The sequence below is a fragment of the Salmo salar genome, chromosome ssa11, assembly GCF_905237065.1.
Source record: "Salmo salar chromosome ssa11, Ssal_v3.1, whole genome shotgun sequence".
In the NCBI taxonomy this organism is placed as follows: domain Eukaryota; kingdom Metazoa; phylum Chordata; class Actinopteri; order Salmoniformes; family Salmonidae; genus Salmo; species Salmo salar.
The window spans coordinates 74,481,967-74,504,193 of NC_059452.1; the positions used below are offsets into that span (position 1 = coordinate 74,481,967).

A 22,227-nucleotide genomic window follows, 5' to 3' on the forward strand; every position below is an offset into this window, starting at 1 on the left:
CCACTTTAAGCCGTACACTCCACACAGCTGGGCTTTATGGAAGAGTGTCCAGAAAAAAGCCATTGCTTAAAGAAAGAAATAAGTAAACAAGTTTTGTGTTCGCCAAAAGGCATGTGAGAGACTCCCCAAACATATGGAAGATGGTACTCTGGTCAAATGAGACTAAAATTGAGCTTTTTAGCCATCAAGGAAAATGCTATGTCTGGCGCAAACCCAACACCTCCCATTACCCCGAGAACACCATCCCCACAGTGAAGCATGGTAGTGCTAGCATGGTGGTGGGGATGTTTTTCATTGGCAGGGACGGGGAAACTGGTCAGAATTGAAGGAATGATGGATGGCGCTAAATACAGGGAAATTCTTGAGGGAAACCTGTTTCAGTCTTCCAGAGATTTGAGACTGGTACAGAGGTTCACCTTCCGGCAGGACAATGACCCTAAGCATACTGCTAAAGCAACACTCGAGTGGTTTAAGGGGAAACCTTTAAATGTCTTGGAACGGCCTAGTCAAAGCCCAGACCTCAATCTAATTGAGAATCTGTGGTAAGACTTAAAGATTGCTGTACATCAGCGGAACCCATCCAACTTGAAGGAGCTGGAGCAGTTTTGCCTTGAAGAATGGGCAAAAATCCCAGTGGCTAGATGTGCCAAGCTTATAGAGACATATCCCAAGAGACTTGCAGCTGTAATTGCTGAAAAAGTTGGCTCTACAAAGTATAGACTTTGGGGGTCAATAGTTATGCACGCTCAAGTTTTCCGTTTTTTTTGTCTTATTTCTTGTTCGTTTCACAATAAAAAATATTTAGCATCTTGAAAGTGTTGTGTAAATAAAATGACACAAACCCCCCCAAATCCATTTTAATTCCAGGTTGTAAGGCAACAAAATATGAAAAATGCCAATGGGGGTGAATACTTTCACAAGCCACTGTAATCTACTTCAGACTGGCAATGGGGAGGACATATGATGCAGGATGATGCCAATGAGATAGGGATTGTTATTGATCCTCTTATGATTACTCAGTTCTACTAATGCCTTAATACATCAATACAGATTATCAAGAGACTAAATCGGAGTAAATGGTTTCAAATGGATATGGTATATTGGAGGTCTGCCACCTGCATTGTATCCTTGCATTATTTCTATGGATACAGTACATTAGATTTTTTTTTCCAAAACAGTTATTCACAAAAAGGTGTGTTGTGATTCGTCAACACCCCGGTATTGAAAAGACTCAATCTCAATCATATGATGTAAAACGCATCATCATGATGATGTGGCAAGTTACAATTTGCGTTTTGAAAGTTCTATATCTTGAAAACGTGATTTCTGACATGCAATCATGCATTTTGGGACTGTATCAACATTGGACTAATAAAAATAATTCCTAAATATATTTTTTGGAGTGGATTATTCTTTTAACTTGATGTATAGAAACCATAGTGTGTGTACAATTCACTCTGAACCTCAATTTATTTATGCACATCTCAAGCTGTGATTCAATCCATAATCATGAACAAAGATATGGTTGGTATGGAATTGGTTGTTTTATTTTGTAAGTCTCTCCAACAGCGACAGACTGTACGTCTACAAAAAACTATATGAGACTGTATTGGAACATTACGGCATAATAAGGAAGCTCTGCTGGATTTCTTAGAGAGAACCGTCTTCAAAACTATTTCAGGGCAGCTCTCCAAAGGGGAAAGCAGCTTTGTCTATGATAACTTTATTCTCCCTGCCTGCTATATAAACCTAATTTCACAGACTGTTCCAAACTGGCCCATCGCGGTTGGGGGTTAGTGAGAGAGTGTGTTTGTGTGTCTGTACACGTGACGTGTGTGTGTTTTCGGCTCCAAGAGTCATCTCAGCGGGCCACTCCCAGCATGCATTTTGTATTTGTATTTATTATGGATCCCCATTAGCTGCAGCCAAGGCAGCAGCTACTCTTCCTGGGGTACAGCAAAATGAAGGCAGTTATACAATTTTAAAAACATTACAATATATTCACAACAGATTTCACAACACATTAAGTGTGTGCCTTCAGGCCACTACTCTACTATCACATATCTACAACACAAAATCAATATGTACATGTGCGTATGTTATTGTGTGTGTGTGTATGCATGTGTCTGTGCCTGTGTCTCTTCACGGTCCCCGCTGTTCCATAACGTGTATTTTTATCTGTTTTTTAAATGAAATTTTACTGCTTGCATGAGTTACTTGATGTGGAATAGAGTTCCATGTAGTCATGGCTCTATGTTGTACTGTGTGCCTTACATAGTCTGTTCTGGACCTGGGAACAGACAGCTCGGTGCATTCAACATGTCAATACCTTTCACAAATACCAGTAGTGATGAAGTCAATCTCTCCTCCACTTTGAGCCAGGAGAGATTGACATGCTTATTATTAATATTAGCTCTCTGTGTATATCCAAGGGCCAGCCGTCCTGCCCTGTTCTGAGCCAATTGCAATTTTCCTAAGTCCCCCCTTCTGGCACCTGACCACACGACTGAACAGTAGCCCAGGTGCGACAAAACTAGGGCCTGTAGGACCTGCCTTGTTTATAGCGCTGTCAAGAAGGCAGAACAGCACTTTATTATGGACAGAATTTTCCCCATCTTAGCTACTGTTGTAGTCATCACAACTTGCTCAATTTCCACATGATTCATTACAATATTTTGTTGAGTTTTAGGGTTTAGTGAACGATTTGTCCCAAATATTTAGGACTAACTTATTCCTTGCCACCCATTCTGAAACTAACTGCAGCTGTTTGTTAAGTGTTGCAGTCATTTCAGTCGCTGTAGTATTCAAAGCCGGTGACATGTTGTTAGTAAACATTTTAAAAAGTAAGGGGCCTAGACAGCTGCCCTAGGGAATTCCTGATTCTACCTGGATTATGTTGGAAAGGCTACCATTAAAGAACATCCTCTGTGTTCTGTTAGACAGGTAACTCTTTATCCACAATATACATCAGACAGGACCAGCAGACAGACAGACAGGACCACAAATGGGTTGAGACAAAATTGAAACTTGCTGTCAGTTGTAGGTCATACCTGTTTGATAGAGATGTGTTTGGGGAGATATTTACTGAGACAGATAAACAGAAATATGTAAGTCATAAGACAAGGGTACACAGAGTGCTGCAATCCTGCAGATTTTCATCCTTGATACTGATTTCTACCAGTTAAACCAGGTGTGTCCACCCTACAGCCGTTCAGAAGCATCAAGTACCAAGGAGAGACAAAAACCAACACAACTGTGGAACTTAAGGGCCTGTGTTGTGCACACCTGTCATAAGATAAGCTGAATAGCCCAGGGGAGCACCATCACCAGAAGAATTACTGTTATAAAGTACAACATTAAAACGGTAGATCCTTTTCAAGTGCACTTGACATCGGTTAGTCTTGAGATTTCAGTTTGAGCCCCCTCTTGGGTCCATACCAAGGCCTGTGTCTGTCTGTCTGTCTAAAAGCTTCATATTGATGCCAGTGATTATGTAATCTCTAGTTTAAGTGCTCACCGACAAGAGACTTAGTTTATGATTTAAATACAATAAGACGTCTGAAGGGGATTTGGGTTCAGCAATCTTTTAAATCACAATGACTCCCTATCCATTGGGAGAAGTGCTTCATCTTTATTCACTATGAAGGCTGCAATGTAAGATATTGTAGAACTGCGAGTGAATACTGACTAGGCCATAAAATTGTGTGGTTAGGCACTCTGTATTAGTAAATTTGCTTTACTTCGGTTTTATCCTGCGTCCGAAATGGCACCCTATTCCCAATATTGCATTACTTTTGACCAGGGCCCATAGGGCTATAAAGGGAATAGGGTGCCATTTGGGATGCAAATTTAGTCAACACGACACGATTATCATCTTTAATATGCTGTTTATGTTCTGGTTTATTCGACAGAATAATAGTCAGAACATTCAGAAGTCAACTGTGCGCAGTAGTTTTTCTTTCAAAAAGTATCAAGACAGACTCTGTGCACTGGTGCTGTAGAGACACATTAAACTTCTGTATGTGCCACAACTAAGGGGCACATCCATGTTTCTCGGAGAAAATCGATTATCTCTCAATAGAGCAAAATACAAGGAAAATGCGGTTTGGGTAGATTTCGAACAGCAACATAGATCATCACTTCTGCAAAGGGGCATAAAGGAGCAATGTGTGTGTGCTGTGCTGTGTGTTTGTCTGTCTGTCTGTCGGCCTGTGTGTGTGTGTGTGTGTGTGTGTGTGTGTGTGTGTGTGTGTGTGTGTGTGTGTGTGTGTGCGCATGCATCCAAGAATGAATTTGTGGCCTAAACAAGGAAAGCCATGACTAATGGTATCAAATAATCCTCCCAAACTAATGTCTTATTGAGTGACTGCCAGTGTGAGGTGGCTGGCTGAAGGGTGAGATGGAGTAAGAGAAAATCAGAAAGTCACACTCTCTCCAAGAATCCTTCACACTGTGTGCAGATCAAAAAGCTTAGCCACAGTATCAGTGACCTGGTATTCCACTATTTAACCGCTTTTCCCTCATTTGCTTTTTTTGTGTGCTTCTAAATGGATCTAGTGTGTGTGTGTCAATCCCAGTACATCTCCATTCCTTTCTTACCTGCCCTCTTTCTGTACATCTCTATCCCTCTCTCCCCTCTTTTCTATCTTTCCTCTCTTTCTGTACCTCTTTTCCCATGTCTCTCCCTCTCTCCATCTTTGCCTTTCGTTGTGGCTCGGGCCTTTTCCTGTGTCTCAGGTCTTTCCTTGTGGCTTAGGTCTTGCCAATGGCTCTTGACAGAGTGCCATGAAGCCTTGGCAACAGACCCTGAGGATGAGTAGAGCATCCCTTGTTCTCTCTCCTCCACCCTTGTTCTCTCTCCATTCTTTTCTTTTTCCTTTACCCTCTCCTTTTTCCTTTACCTAAAGGTGGCATGGATAATGCTGCTCTTTTTTCCTCCCTCTCTCCTCTCCTCCCCTTATCCTTCTTTCCCTTCTTCTTTCCCTGTTTGCTGGAGAGATGATGCAGGTACGGGGAGTAAAACATTTAATAAATAACGGACATGGAACGAGACAGGAACAGCGTCAGCAAACAGGTAACACAAGCAAAAGACAATTAATGCAGCAGCCGGGAACAGCGCAACGGAACTGACAAATATAGGGGAGGAAATAAACAGATGATGAGTGAGTCCAGGTGAGTCCAATATCGCTGATACGCGTGATGAGGGAAGGCGGGTGTGCGTAATGGATGGAAGGAGTGCATGATGCAGGGCAGCCTGGTGCCCTCAAGCGCCAGAGGGGGGGAAGAGCGTTGTGTCGATCCTGCTGCACAGAGGGAGCCCAATGATGTGGTGGAGCGTGACGTGGGATGGGAAGCCGCCGAGCCAACCGAGGCAAGAAAACCTCTCGAGCCAGCCAGGGTGTGGAAGCCCGATGGGCTGGCTATTCACCCCGGTTCCATCGGCGGCGGAATCCACCCCGACATCACCAATAAACAAAAAAAACTCCTGGACCGGCTGGGCGAACAAGAATTGACGATCCGGCTGAGGCCCGACGTGGGATGGGCGCCGTCCGAGCCAACTGGGGCAAGGAAACCTCTCAAACCAGCTAGGGCGTGGAAGCCTGACGAGTTTGGATAGTCACCCCCGGTTCCATCGGTGGCACCCAGAGCCGATGCCACCATACCAACCGGAACACCAGTACGCCCCGATGCTTCGTGTGTTGGCTGCTGCATTACGTCACATGAGTTGACGCTGGAGAGATGAAGCAGGTACGGGGAGTAAAACATTTAATAAATAACGGACATGGAACGAGACAGGAACAGCGTCAGCAAACAGGTAACACAAACAAAAGACAATTAACGCAGCAGCCGGGAACAGAGCAAGGGAACTGACAAATATAGGGGAGGAAATAAACAGATGAGTGAGTCCAGGTGAGTCCAATATCGCTGATACGTGTGACGAGGGAAGGCAGGTGTCCGTAATGGATGGAAGGAGTGCATGATGCAGGGCAGCCTGGCGCCCTCACGCACCGGGGGGGAAGAGCGGGAGCAGATGTGACACCCTCATTCTACCACTCCCCATTCCCTCCATCCTCCTCTCTTCCCTCCATCCCTCTCCCCGGCAGTGATCTGTGCTGTGATCTCTCTCTGGTTCTCTGTGCCATTGTCTGGCTTCTGGCTGGGTCTGTGGAGAGGCCCCGCGTGGAGTAGCCCTGCGCCAGCTACAAGTGCCTCCTGATCCACCCAGCACAGCTTGGCAGAGAACAGTGTGTGTTTTGTGTGTGAGTATGTGTTTGTGAGAGTATGTGTGTGTATGAGTATGTGTTTGTGTGTGTGCGTGTGTATGTGTGGTTTAGTACTTGTGTGTGTGAGGGCTCCGCTCGGCCCTGGATGTCTCTGTCATACTTAGCGTCATGACCAGGGAACGGGGTTATCCAAATGCTATTTCTTCGTAGACACTAGAGATGCTCACGAGGCAGATGTACACACAGGCGAGGCTTGTTGTCAACGTGGCGTGGTTAGGGTTCGCAGCGGCAGGCGGGTAGCTTCAGGGGGAGTGTATGACTAATTTGCTGTTTCTGAACGCTGCTTCAGGGAAACGTTTGTGCGATGTGACATTGGGGGGGGATGGTGGTTGGCTGGCTGAGGGCCAGATGCGAGACGAACCCTAGCAGACAAGTGGAACATGCTCCCAGCAACATCTTCAGTCTGATCTCAGCTGTGTGTCACACTTCATCCCAGAACCAAAGGGACGCATGCATTAAGGCATGATAATTCAGCCATTTAAAACGCTGGAAGTCACGCGTGTTCATGGCGTCTCCACATTGTCTGATTAACCCACATGTAAATAAGCTTGTGAGTAGTAGTCATACCCCTTTAGGTCAAATACCCTTTTCTAAGAAATCTACTAACTTAACATATGGAATTGTTTGGATATTAATAAAATGGACCATCTAGCTATTTGATGTTGTATTTTAGGACCCCTGTACAGATTCCATACCTTAATTTGATCATTCTGTTGTTGCAGGAATTTTCCTGCATAGCAGGAAATGCAAACTTGTGTATTTGAGGTTTTAAAAGGCTTCTAAAATTTGTAATTGCCACTTTAAAATTATCAGACTTGATTTGTCCTAATGAAAAATGTATTAACAAAAATGTCCATTAATTATAATCTACATAACAATTCACATTTCCTGTTGCTGCAGGATTATTTTCCTGCGCTCCTCACTCAAATTAAGATACGGCATCTGTAGTTAGAAAACAATACGTAAAAATTATTACTGCTACTAGTACATAGAAACACATTGAAGAACAAACAAATACATGGCAAAAAAAGAAGTATGTTTTGCAGGGTCTAAAAATGCATCTGAGAGATATAGGAAAGCCATAGAGATAGATAGAGGACTCTAGTGCCTAAAAGTCTATTTTAGCATGGGCAGCGCCATTGAAGACTTTCCCCATTTTAAACTTGGTGAAATTAGGATTATCTAATTTCATCCGGGTCATCAAGAGGGATCAGCGAATGAATTATGCTTGTGAGCAAACATTACATTACAGCAGGGGAAAGTAAATAGCCAACCTTGGCTTTATACCTGTTCGAACAACAAACTCCAGGTGGTAGTACGCACCCTTTTATTTTGTATACCAACTCATAGTAGTAGTAGAAGAATACAATTGACTACTTCAAAATGGAGATGGCCCCATTGGCGCCTCCCGTGCCCTCACAGAGACCATAATGGGACAGATACAAATCATTCTCTATGAGGAAAGCTCAGGAAAACCTCAGGGACAATCTTTATGTGGAATAACCCTTATTCTTTTATGTGGAATAACCCCTATTCATCTCCAGTTATTGTTACTGCATATTCATTTTGTATGGAGTTGGGACATGGGCGTCCTTGGGTTGTCAAAGAGCAAAACCGACAACAGTGCGTGTTTGTGAGAGTCTACGTTTTTCAGAATGGGGACATAATAGTTTTGTAGCTCAAACCGTTCTTTTTTTTGTGTGACAGAAACCACTCATCTCATAAAAACCACTCTACTGCAGCTCCCAGCCATCGCGCAGGCCAACGACCGCCATCGGCGGATTTAGTGGATTGAGACTCCCAAATTGAGATGCAACCAATGCAAAACGGAAACAGACTTTTATTGATAAAAACGCGCTGGAGCAGAAATTGACTTAAACTGTAGAGGGTTATTATAACCCTGTTTTGTCTAAAGTCACTCTTGCTCCTTTCTCGTTTACTTTTCAATTATATTTTTCTGTCTCTCTGTCTCCGTAGTGGAGTGTTACTTCTGCTACTGTGTCTGTATCTCTGTATCTCTGTATCCATATCTCTCATCTTCTCTCTCTGCTACTCTTGATGACTGAGTATTCATCCTCTGCCTCGCTCACTCTCTCTGAGCCCCTGCCTGGTGGGAGGTAGATGATGTCTCTGCAGGTCGACTGTGATCCTCATACAAAATGATGGACCTCCACAGAAACAGAGAGCCCTCTATCCCTTCCTCTCTCCTCCTGCCTCTCTCCCCCTCTCCTCCTCAAATATCTCTTCAACAAAGACTTTGGAGGAACTGATAGCCTCTCCTCTTGTCCTCTGCTTCCCCTCCCTCCTTCTTTTCTTCCCTCCTCTCCCTCTTTGACTATCACTGCCATCTTTCCATCAAAGGGAGCAGAGGAACGGATATTCTATCCTTCTCCCTCTCTCTCAATTTTCCATCTCTCTTTATCTCTCCATCTTCATCTGGGTATCAACTGTCTCCCAGTCAAAGATACCGTCAGGGACAAATAACCTCCCTTCTCCTTTCCTTCCTCTCCTTTCATTCTTTCTCTCTATGTCTCTCAACCCACTCAACCATTTCTCCACTCCAATACCAATGTATATCTGGGACCATGGCCTGCAATACACCTGTCTCCATTCCCACATGCAAAGACCCAATTCCAAACCAATGCCTGTCTCCTCTCCATAGGCCCATTACCCTTTCCTTGCAGATAGATAGATAAGATAGATATCAGCAACATGGTCACTCATCCTCTTTGTTGACAGCCATTCTTTCCAGTCCCTCCTTATCCAGACATGGGTTTGGAATCAGGCCTAAGAGCTGCACTTTTGGGTTTATTCCTAATGCTTTATGGACCCAATTCTGCTACTTCATCTGAGTACCTGAATAATATTTCCAACATAGTTACTCCCTCTCCAAATCCAGTAGGAGTGATCCTCTATAATACTGTACCTGAACAGGCCTGATACCATTCCTAAAACCTCCTGGGTTAAGTTTATCAGCGTCACAGCATTCTGCTATGGAAGCTCAATCTGGTAAGCAACGATTACACAAGCAATCCTACCAACTTTGCGTCTAAGACTGTTCTGATCTGCAACATCAAAAGACTGAGGGAAACTTGTAGAGGGATAAATGAATGAGAGGAGGAGAAATGTGTTGCCATTTGAACATCCTCAGAACTGTAACTTTCATGTTGTTGCTGCGGCATTTTACTCTTTTCACCTTGTTCTTTTCATTCGCCTGTAAACTGAGCTTGAAGTATGTTGTGCTCTCAGTACATGAAAGCTTAGGGAATATAGAGAAACATGGGATTTTTGGAGAAACATGGAAACAAAGATTTTTGAACATGGAAGTCGAGATTGAACATGGAAGGTACAGCAAAGGAGAGATTGGAACACGGAAGGGGAATGTTCATCTTGGCGATGTTCCATAATCCTTTAATCAGTGGCCCGCTCTTATCTCCCTGTGTGTGTCCCTAGATATTTTCTCAGGCACACACGTGTGGCATACACAGGTGGGCATGCACCCTCACACACACACACACACACACACACACACACACACACACACACACACACACACACACACACACACACACACACACACACACACACACACACACACACACTCCTCCCCCCACAGACACAATGAAACATTAACCCCACGCCGCAGAAAGAGTTGACAGTGGGTTCAGATTGCAGTCAGACTTGTTCCCTGCAGAGAAGACTTTCACTTTGCTTTTAGGGGAAGTGTTGCAGCGCGACTGTCAACCTCCATCAGACTCACGCTTCATGTTTTCTGTGGCCTGTTTACCTATAAGGTAGAACCGCACGCAGCATCAGGGCCTAGCCTTGATGCTAATCACGCTAGGCATTGGGTTTTTGTTAGCGACAACACAACATCACAGCATCTGCAGGAGGAGGTTAAAACATTCATACAAAGGGGAAATAAGATGCCACCTATATGCTATTATACACATAACCATGCATAGGATCACATACACACACACGCACGTGCAAACGCATGCACACACAATCAGGTACGTGCACACACACACACGTACACACAGGCACACACAGGGACACACGCACACACAGGTACACTGCACTGTTGGTTAAGGGCTTGTAAATAAGCATTTCACGGTAAGGTCTACACTTGTATTTGGCGCATGTGACAAATAAAGTTTGATTTGACACGCACGCACACACGCACACACGCGAGCACGCACGCACGCACGCACGCACACTTCAATGATATGATCTGTTGGGAATGAACTCTCACTGCACTTATCTTTACTGAATATTCATGTCTATTGGTTAGTTTGAACTATTGTGACTATTGCAGCTGGAAACGGCAGATTTTTTATGGAATATCTACAGAGGCCCATTATCAGCAACCATCACTCCTGTGTTCCAATGGGACGTTGTGTTAGCTAATCCAAGTTTATAATTTTAAAGGCTAATTGATCATTAGAAAAACCTTTTTCAATAATGTTAGCACAGCTGAAAACTGTTGTTCTAATTAAAGAAGCAATAAAACTGGCCTTCTTTATACTAGAGTATCTGGAGCATCAGCATTTGTGGGTTTGATTACAGGCTCAAAATGGCCAGAAACAAATAACTTTCTTCTGAAACTCGTCAATCTATTCTTGTTCTGAGAAATGAAGGCTATTCCATGTGAGAAATTGCCAAGAAACTGAAGATCTCGTACAACGCTGTGTGCTACTCCCTTCACAGAACAGCGCAAACTGGCTCTAACCAGAATAGAAAGAGGAGTACAAGAGGACAAGAGCAAGAGGACAAGTACATTAGAGTGTCTAGTTTGAGAAACAGACACCTCACAAGTCCTCAAATGGCAGCTTCATTAAATAGTACCCACAAAACAACAGTCTCAACGTCAACAGTGAAAAGGCGACTCCGGAATGCTGGCCTTCTAGGCAGAGTTCCTCTGTCCAGTGTCTGTGTTCTTTTGCCCATCTTAAACTTTTCTTTTTATTGGCCAGTCTGAGATATGGTTTTTCTTTGCAACTCTGCCTAGAAGGCCAGCATCCCAGAGTCGCCTATTTACTGTTGACATTGACACTGGCGTTTTGCTGAGACCGAGATGGCAAACGTGAATGGTAATGGCGCCGATTCCAGTCCAACTGTTACAGAGCCTCATGTGGTCACACTCCCTACAGATCTTCAGAACCGCCGTATGGTTCTGGTCTCGGAAATTACAGCTACCATTGCCACTCAGCTCAAAACTGCCATCGATGTTGCTCTGGCCCCCTTCTCCACCGTCCTGGATGGTGTCCGAGCTTCTGCGGATGAACAAGGCCGCCGAATTGACGGCTTTGAACATGACCTGTGTGACTACAGTGACCGCATAGTAGCACTTGAGAAAACTGTTGCCCGTCTGAGCTCCGAAAACCAAAAGCTGATTGACAAGACCGATGACCTGGAATCCCGTTCTCGCCGTTGCAATCTTCATGTTGTTGGTATACCAGAGAAACGTGAAGGAGGGGACTCAGTTAAGTTCCTGTTAGAATTCTTCACGGATAAGCTGGGTCCGGCCATCGTTCCATCACCCCCAAAGCTGGATGGAGCCCACAGCAATGGCCCCTCCCCAGCGGGTGTAGACTACAACTCCAAGCCTAGAGTGTTTATTGTCCGTTTTCACTACTACCGTGACAAGGAGCGCATCCTCCAGAGGCAGGGCAGAGACCAGCTACACTTCTGCGGATGCAAGGTGTTCATCTTTCCTGACCTCAGCACGAATGTCACCAAGAAAAGAGCTAAATTCCTTGATGTGAAACGTAAACTTCATGAAAAGAAAGTGAAATTCTCACTCCGCTTCCCTGCTCGTCTGCACATTGAACATGCTGGGGGGAAGCTACAGTTTGACTCCCACGAGGATGTCCAGCGTTGGTTTGACAGTCACTTCTGAGCCGTATCTTGGATCTATGACCTACTCTTTTGCCAGGTAGCATGCATAGCCTAGCCTCTAAATCGAAGGTATGTTTGACTTTTACGGCAGAGCATTTTTTCCCCTGTTGCCATTCCTTTTCTACTCGGCAGAAACACTAACATTATTGAACTCTGATAAAAATTACTAATACTGTCTTCTGTGGTTGTCATTTAGGCTACACATTTGGGAGGTCCTTTTTATTTTGCTAGATGGCTAGCGTAGTAATGCATGGCTACAATTCCAGGCTTTTGCAGAGATTTCCTTTGTTGTTTTTTTCTTTCTTTTCGTCTAGATACTTACTGAAGGACTTTTCACCACTTTATTACACCCTATTGATCATTCGTACATGTACAGACACTCAGCCCCTTTTCTTTTTTGTAACAGGGTAACATACTGTGGGAAACTTATTTGGCCATCCTTAAGACACATTTTACGTATTGCACTGATTGAAGACTTCCTGAGTCAGGACAGTTCTGTTTCACTGTTATGGGGTGTTTGTTTCTGTTGACCTACTTTACTGTTTTGTGAATGCTTTTCAAATGAATTTCGCTACTGGTGCTATGGAGCGTCTCCGCGTGACCTTTTTCGGTCCCATTTTTTTATTTGCTTTTTTCATCAGTTTTTTTCTGTTATCTTTGCAAAGGTCTGTTTTCACACCTTTTTCATTTCAATATTTTAGATGGCTAATAATAGTATTATGGGAATAGGTAGGCCTAAACCTATAAAGTTTTTATCTTGGAATACTAAGGCAATGAACAATCCTGTCAAGAGGTCTAGGGTCTTCTCTGATTTGATGTGGTATTTTTATAAGAGACCCATTTACGCATTAAAGATCACTCAAGGCTAGAGGGGTTGCATTTTGGTTAGTAAAATAATACATTTTTCTACTACTAATGTTATTTCAGACAGTAATGCAAGATATTTAACCATAACTGGCACCATTTGGCACATGCCTGTAGTATTTGTCAATGTATATGCTCCCAATTTTGATGATGTTGAATTTGCCAATGGGTTGCTGGGGGAAATCCCTTCTCTGAACACCCATCTTTTGATATTTGGCGGGGATCTGAATTGTGTTATTAGCCCGTTTTTAGACCGCTCAAACCCCAGAACTATGTCTCCTTCTGCTAAATCAAAGTCCTTCTCAGATTTTATGGTTCAGAATGGGTGTACAGATCCCTTCAGATTTCAGAATCACAGGCAAGAGAGTATTCTTTCTTTTCACATGTACACCATTTTTTTCTCGTTTCAACTATTTCTTTATTGATCATAAGTTACTTCCAAAATGTCACCTCTTCTGAATATTTACCCATTGTAATCTCTGACCATGTCACGGCTGTTTAACCTGTTATGGCTAGGGGGCAGTATTTTCACGGCCGGATAAAAAACGTACCCGATTTAATCTGATTATTACTCCTGCCCAGAAACTAGAATATGCATAGAATTATTAGCTTCGGATAGAAAACACTCCAAAGTTTCTAAAACTGTTTGAATGGTGTCTGTGAGTATAACAGAACTCATTTGGCAGGCCAAAACCTGAGAAGATTCCATGCAGGAAGTGCCCTGTCTGACAATTTCTTGGCCTTCTTGATTATCTCTATCCATTACAGGGGATCTCTGCTGTTACGTGACACTTCCTACGGCTCCCATGGGCTCTCAGAAGGCGGCAAAAAGCTGAATCGTGGCTTTGCAGGCCCTGGCTGAAAAAAAGTAGCGCGTTTGGATAGTGGCTGGTCACAGTACTGTGAGACTCAGGCTCGTGCACGAGTGGACTCCATGTTTTATCTTTGAACGAAAACCACCGCTCCCGGTCGGAATATTATCGCTTTTTTACGAGAAAAATTGCATAAAAATAGATTTTAAACAGCGGTTGACATGCTTCTAAGTACGGTAATGGAATATTTCGAATTTTTTTGTCACGAAATGCATCATGCGCGTGACCCTTATTTACACTTCGGATAGTGTCTTGAACGCACGAACAAAACGCCGCTATTTGGATATAACAATGGATTATTTTGAATCAAACCAACATTTGTTATTGAAGTAGCAGTCCTGGGACTGCATTCTGACGAAGAACACCAAAGGTAATCAAACTTTTCTAATAGTAAATCTGACTTTGGTGAAGGCTAAACTTGCTGGGTGTCTAAATAGCTAGCCCGTGATGCCGGGCTATCTACTGAGAATATTGCAAAATGTGCTTTCACCGAAAAGCTATATTAAAATCGGACATAGAGAGTGCATAGAGGAGTTCTGTATCTATAATTCTTAAAATAATTGTTATGTTTTTTGTGAACGTTTATCGTGAGTAATTTAGTAAATTCACCGGAAGTGTTCGGTGGGAATGCTAGTTCTGAACGTCACATGCTAATGTAAAAAGCTGGTTTTTGATATAAATATGAACTTGATTGAAGAAAACATGCATGTATTGTATAACATAATGTCCTAGGGTTGTCATCTGATGAAGATCATCAAAGGTTAGTGCTGCATTTAGCTGTGGTTTTGTTTTTTGTGACATTATATGCTAGCTTGAAAAATGGGTGTCTGATTATTTCTGGCTGGGTACTCTGCTGACATAATCTAATGTTTTGCTTTCGCTGTAAAGCCTTTTTGAAATCGGACAGTGTGGTTAGATAAAGGAGAGTCTTGTCTTTAAAATGCTGTAAAATAGTCATATGTTTGAAAAATTGAAGTTTTTGTATTTTTGAGGAATTTGTAATTCGCGCCACGCCTATCATTGGATATTGGAGCAGGTGTTCTGCTAGCGGAACGTCTAGATGTAAGAGGTTAAAGGATCGGACCAAGGCGCAGCGTGTTTGTAGTTCCACATCTTTATTAATCCGTGAAACGTAATGCAATACACCAAATATCAAAACAACAAACCGTGACGCAGAGAGAAACACACTACTCAAAATTATAATCACCAACAAAAACAAGTGGGACAAACATCAGCTTAAATATGACCTCCAATTAGAGACAACGACAACCAGCTGCCTCTAATTGGAGATCATACCAAACAAAACCAACATAGAAATACAAAACTAGAAACTGAACATAGAAATACAAAAACAGACAAACACCCCCTATCACGCCCTGACCTACTCTACCATAGAAAATAACAACTTACCATGGTCAGGACGTGACAGACCATGGACCTTTAGCCCTCGATATAGTCCTATCAGAACAAACTCGTACTCCTCTTTGTTGGAGATTTAATTCTCTTCTCCTGTCTGATGCAGACTTCTGTAACATTATCTCCACTTCTATAGATAATTTTCTTTTTTTAAATCAGACAAGCTCAACCTCTCATTCTCTCTTCTGGGAATCACTTAAGGCCTATCTTACGAGGATAAATTATTTATTATTCTTCTCATTTAAACAAAACTTGGAAAGCTAAACTAGAAGAACTCACTAAAGCCATCCTTGACGTAGACCATCAATATGCCCTGATGCCATCTCCAGAGCTATATAAGCAACACTTGAACTTACAATATGAATTCAATCCCTTGTCCACTACAGACGCAGAACGGTTACTATTGCATTCACGTGTTACCTACTATTAACATGGCGACAGGGCAAGTCGTCCGCACGCACACCAATAAAAACGCAGTGCAGGCTACCCGTCTGATTCCCCAAATTAAAGATTCCTCTCATAGCTTGATTTCTGACCTTACGGGGATCAATGGCACCTTCAAATCTTTCTATTCCTCCCTGTATACTTCTGAATTTCCATCAGATACTGCCAATATGGCAACATTTTTGGGTGAACTGGAGACTCCCACAGTTGAGGCTGAAACTGCAGATGATCTTGATTCTCCTCTCAGCTGTCAAGCTTGCAGTAGTGGGTGTGGAGTCAGGCGCAGGAAACAGGAGTAGTTGCTAACGGGCTTTTAATGAATTGCACCGTAAAAGAAAAGTACACCCACGAAAACACAACTATGTGTGATCCAACAAACACAAGGATCCGATAACACGTACCACTGCATAAACAACAGTTGACGACAGAAAGTAAGCCCGCACACAGAACAGGTGGGGAAACGGGCTTAAATACTAAATTAAACACTAATCATACACAGGTGCAAACAATCAAGACAAAACCAAGGGAAAAAGGGATCGGTGGCAGCTAGTAGGCCGGTGACGACGACCGCCGAGCGCCACCCGAATCGGGAGAGGAGTCACCCTCGGCAGGAGTCGTGACATCAGCCTTGAAGAAGTTATTAAGTATATCAAGTCAATGCAGAGCAGCAAGGCTCCAGAGCCTGATGGGTTTCCAACTGAATTCTTTAAGAAATTCTAGACCAAGTTAGCCCCTTTACTTTTATCTTTGTATAATGAATCACTTGAACGTGGCTCGTTGCCACCTACCCTAACATAGGCTTCAATAGCGCTTCTCCTTAAGAAGGGGAAAGACCCCACTTCCTGTTCTTCATTTAGGCTCCTACGTCTCCTTAATGTGGATGTAAAGGTGCTGGCGAAGGTGATAGTGAGGCGTCTGGAAGTAGTCTTACCATGACTTATATCACAGGAACAAACCGGCTTTATATAAAAAAATTACATTCGGACGCTGTTTAACATTATTTATTCTAAACAATTCTCCAACTCCCCTGAGGTGGTAATCTCCCTAGACACAGAGAAGGCATTCAACAGAATTGAGTGGGAGTACCTATTTGCTGTTCTTAAAAAATGTGGATATGGGGACAAATTTAGCTCTTGGATCCATCTCTTGTATACATCTCCCCAGGCCAGTGTCTGTAACAATGACACCCATTCTGATTATTTAGCCCTGGAACGTGGGACATGCCAAGGCTGCCCACTGTCCCCTTTGTTATTTGCCGTCGCCATTGGGCCCCTTTCAGAAGCGTTACAGGCCTCCTTCTCTTTCCAAGGTGTAACACGGGAAGGACTTGAACGTGGGTTATAATTATATGCAGATGATTTGTTACTCTATGTAAATAACCGTGTAACCTGCTTACCTTCTATCCTTTCTATTCTGGAGAACTTTGGCTCCTTCTCCAGTGACAAGCTGAATCTCCAGAAAAGTGAGTGCTTCCCAATCAATCCTGCAGCGCTACAGCTCCAGCAGACAGACTTGCCTTTCAGCTTAGCCGCTCGGGTTTCAAATACGCAAGTCGTTCATTACATGCTCTTTTTTCTGCAAACTTTGCTCCCCGTCTTGCGCAAATGAAAACTGATTTTCAGAGATGGGGTAGCTTACCACTATCACTTATAGGAAGGATTAAAGCTGTAAAAATGAACAGTTTACCCAAATTCCTTTATCTATTTCAATCTATACCATTGTTTTTACCAAAGTGTTTTTTTTAAGTCGATCAATCAGGCTGTTACAATATTATCTGGGGAGAAAAGGTACCCAGAGTCAGTAGCTTTTTACTTCAGAGATGCAAGTTTAGAGGAGGGCTGGCACTACCCAACTTTTTATACTATTACTGGGCAGCCAACTTTAGTTTGTGTGTGCCGCTATGTTTGTTTTTTGGAATCGACCAAAAATAATAAGAGGAGACAAGATAAGTTTGGTCTGTTTATAGTATGCATGTTGAAGGGGGTGTGTCATCTACGATCATTCACCTCCCTTCATTTGCTTCCGGAAGTTTACCCGAAAGATGAGTGAACAATTCCACCTCATTATAACATCTTTGGTCTGACGGATGTTTAACCTCTTACATCTAGACGTTCCGCTAGTGGAACACCTGCTCCAATATCCAATGATAGGCATGGCGCGAATTACAAATTCCTCAAAAATACAAAAACTTCAATTTTTCAAACATATGACTATTTCACAGCAATTTAAAGATAAGACTCTCCTTTATCTAACCACACTGTCCAATTTCAAAAAGGCTTTACAACGAAAGCAAAACATTAGATTATGTCAGCAGAGTACCAAGCCAGAAATAATCAGACACCTATTTTTCAAGCTAGCATATAATGTCACAAAAACCCAGAAGACAGCTAAATGCAGCACTAACCTTTGATGATCTTCATCAGATGACAACCCTAGGACATTATGTTATACAATACATGCATGTTTTGTTCAATCAAGTTCATATTTATATCAAAAACCAGCTTTTTACATTTCCATGTGACGTTCAGAACTAGCATACCCCCCGCAAACTTCCGGCGAATTCACTAAGAATTTACTAAATTACTCACGATAAACGTTCACAAAAAGCATAACAATTATTTTAAGAATTATAGATACAGAACTCCTCTATGCACTCGATATGTCCGTTTTTAAAATAGCTTTTTGGTGAAAGCACATTTTGCAATATTCTAAGTACATAGCCCAGGCATCACGGGCTAGCTATTTAGACACCCGGCAAGTTTAGCACTCACCAATATCAGGTTTACTATTATAAAAGTTTGATTACCTTTTGTTGTCTTCGTCAGAATGCGCTCCCAGGACTGCTACTTCAATAACAAATGTTGGTTTGGTCCAAAATAATCCATCGTTATATCCGAATAGCGGCGTTTTGTTCGTGCGTCCCAGACACTATCTGAAATCGTAAATCAGGGTCGCGCGCATGGCGCAATTCGTGACAAAAAAATTCTAAATATTGCATTACCGTACTTCGAAGCATGTCAACCGCTGTTTAAAATCCATTTTTATGCCATTTTTCTCGTAAAAAAGCGATAATATTCCGACCGGGAATCTCCTTTTAGCTAAACAGAGGAAAGTAAACAAAGCTTTCGGTCGACGCGGGCACGAGCCTGAGTCTCACAGTACTGTAACCAGCCACTACCCAAACGCGCTACTTTTTTTCAGCCAGAGCCTGCAAAGCCACGATTCAGCTTTTTACCGCCTTCTGAGACCCTATGGCAGCCGTAGGAAGTGTCACGGGACAGCTAAGATCCTCACTCTTCAATAAACAGAGACAAGAAGAACGACACCTTGTCAGACAGGCCACTTCCTGCCTGAAGCCTTGTCAGGTTTTTGCCTGCCAAATGAGTTCTGTTATACTCACAGACACCATTCAAACAGTTTTAGAAACTTTAGGGTGTTTTCTATCCATATGTAATAAGTATATGCATATTCTAGTTACTGGGTAGGAGTGGTAACCAGATTAAATCGGGTACGTTTTTTATCCAGCCGTGAAAATACTGCCCCCTAGCCATAACAGGTTAACCAAGCGTCCCACCTAGCCCATAGAGGTTAAGTGACACCCAGAATGCATTGTATAATGTGAACAAACATGGTGCCACACATACACATAGCTGGCAAATAGCTTAGCATTAGCTCATTATAATCAGTACAACCTTCAAATAAATATTTTACACACATCATAGGTGTCCATTACAATCTATGCAATAATCGGAATGCATTATTTGTCACCAGTACTTGAAAACATGTGAATTAAACTGTAAATACATTATGCTCCATACATACATACATACATACATACATACATACATACATACATACATACATACATACATACATACATACATACATACATACATACATACATACATACATACATACATACATACAGTTGAAGTTGTAAGTTTACATACACTTAGGTTGGAGTCATTAAAAGTTGTTTTTCAACCACTCCACAAATTTCTTGTTAACAAACAATAGTTTTGGCAAGTAGGTTAGGACATCTACTTTGTGCATGACACAAGTTATTTTTCCAACAATTGTTTACAGACAGATTACTTCACTTATAATTCCCTGTATCACAATTCCAGTGATTTAAGTTGACTGTGCCTTTAAACAGCTTGGAAAATTCCAGAACATGAGGTCATGGTTTTAGAAGCTTCTGATAGGCTAACGGACATCATTTGAGTCAATTGAGTCAAACTTAATGAATATTTTGAGAAATACGGATCCAAGTCATACATTTGAAAAAATATGCCTGAGTATAAAGGCATGTCAGCATGATGACCCATATCCTTTCTGGATATGTAAGTGCATCAGGTGTGTGTCTCGAACGCATCTCATCCCAGACATCTCCCTGGACTCATACGGTACTAGGGAGATTTCTGAGGTCTGGATTGGATGCATGTAGAAACTCCCATTACGGAGAATATCCTAGCTCTGTATATGAAATTAAGTACATGTGTATCTGGAGCACGTCTACTACTCCTTACATACAGTATAAGCTCGAGGCCCTCAGTCTAAACCCATCACTAGCCGGTCTCCGCCCGGTGCCTTGAACCTTAGAGACTGTCACTAGCCGGCTACCACTTGGTACTCTAACCTGCACCTTAGAGAATGCCGCCCTATGTACATAGAGTCATTGAAAATTGGTCACTTAATGTTTACATAATGCTTATTGTTCTGAAATCTTTTCTGCAGTCAGATACAGATAAGAGTAGCATTCCTGCAATGTTGTTCTGTTGAAATATTATTTGAGCTCTGAGAAATTAAGCTAATTGATTCATCACTTTATATGTATATACTGTACTCTCGACATAGCTCATCCTATATTACTACTGCTGCACATACTGGACCTTGGTCCTACTTAAATATTGTCCATACACACCAAGTATTTATATTCAGGACTCTGACATTGCCCGTTGTGATATTGCTCATTCTGATATTAATTAATTTCTTGTTTATTTTTTATTTTTCTGTCTACACTTTCACAGTGCGTTGTATGCAAATATCCGCTCAGACACATCCAAGTGTTTACAGTCCCATGTTTCTCTCAACCAGGCCTCCAGACCATCACACTCAGCTCTGTCTATTAACCAAGCCTCTGATGCAGCCAGCCAGGCTGCTGTTTTATTGCCCTCTGCATGGCACAGGTGGACTGTTAAGGCTCACACACACACACAGACGCGGGTAGGTACGCATACATGCAAGCACATACACACACGCACACATCAGACATATGAATCCTGATAAGGAGCCAGATGGGGAGGTAACTCGGCAAAAAGCAGACAACAGACAATAAAGAGACGGCAGGAGCTCGATTGTAACTGTGTGGAAGATAATGTCCTGTGTTGATTCACTGATTGTGTGAGTGCGCATGTGTGAATGCATGTGTGTATGTATTGTGTGTGTATCTAAAGTAAAGAATCAACGCTGTTAGACTTACAAATAGAATACACAAACAAAAGTCGATGACAGTGACCTTCATTTGTGTGTATTTGTGTGAGTGTGTGTGTGACTGGTATCTAGAAGTGAGAACACAGATGAAGGAGAGATCTGACTCTGTCTAATGACAAAGGATTTAACACTGAACATGTCACGGTTGTTGTAAGAGATGGACCAAGGCGCAGTGTGATTGGAGTTCCACATATTTATTTAGAGCTGAGCTGGGGAAGGACTGCCCGTCCTTCTCCTTCCCCTTGTTCCTCCCGAGTGCTGAGCCTTTTCCCTTACGGTGACCCGTAATCTCCTAGGTCCTCCAGGCACTTGTCCTGTTGTTGGCTGCCTGCCTGTGCCATTCGCGTCCATTCCCAATTCCCCAGTGAAACTTTAGAGATCCAAGGGCTCTCTATGGTCAGGGTGTGACAGAACAACGCCGTTACTTTGCCCAGTGTTGATTTTGAACATTTTACCACTAAGTCTATTGTCTGTCAGACCTTTATGAAGACTTTGAAAATAATAAGATAATACAATAATGTCACAGTGGGGAGTAGCATAGAGCTAAAGTTTCAAGAGTTTGCTGAGATAGAGACTGAGAGAGAAGGAGGGAGACAGACAGAAAAAGAGAGAAAGAGAGAGAAAGAAAGAAAGTACATGAGTGACAGCCCAGGGGTTTTCTCTAGTTCTCCACAAGTTGAATAAAAACACAATATTCTATATTTGTTCAAGTTGCATCAGAAAAAGACAATAATCTCCACAGTCAAGAGATCAAAGTCAAATCTCCAAATGATGTCATATTAGTTTGGATCAAGTGTGAGATGTACGCTAATGTGGCAAGGCAACAGTATTTGACGAGTTGGACCTAGCCTTGGGCAGTCAATAGGCTTCCTTTAAACCTCCAATGGCCTTCACTCTTTACGTTATGAGCACAATTTTATCAATCCAAATTAATTGAGAGCCTATGGGGCGAT

General features: G+C 42.5%; 1 protein-coding gene across 3 annotated transcripts in view; it reads right to left on the reverse strand.

The window, feature by feature from the left end:
* LOC106563138 (netrin receptor UNC5D) overlaps nt 1-22,227 on the reverse strand; it is a 339,367-nt gene that overhangs the window by 87,487 nt on the left and 229,653 nt on the right. The gene's annotated exons all lie outside the window — the stretch shown is intronic.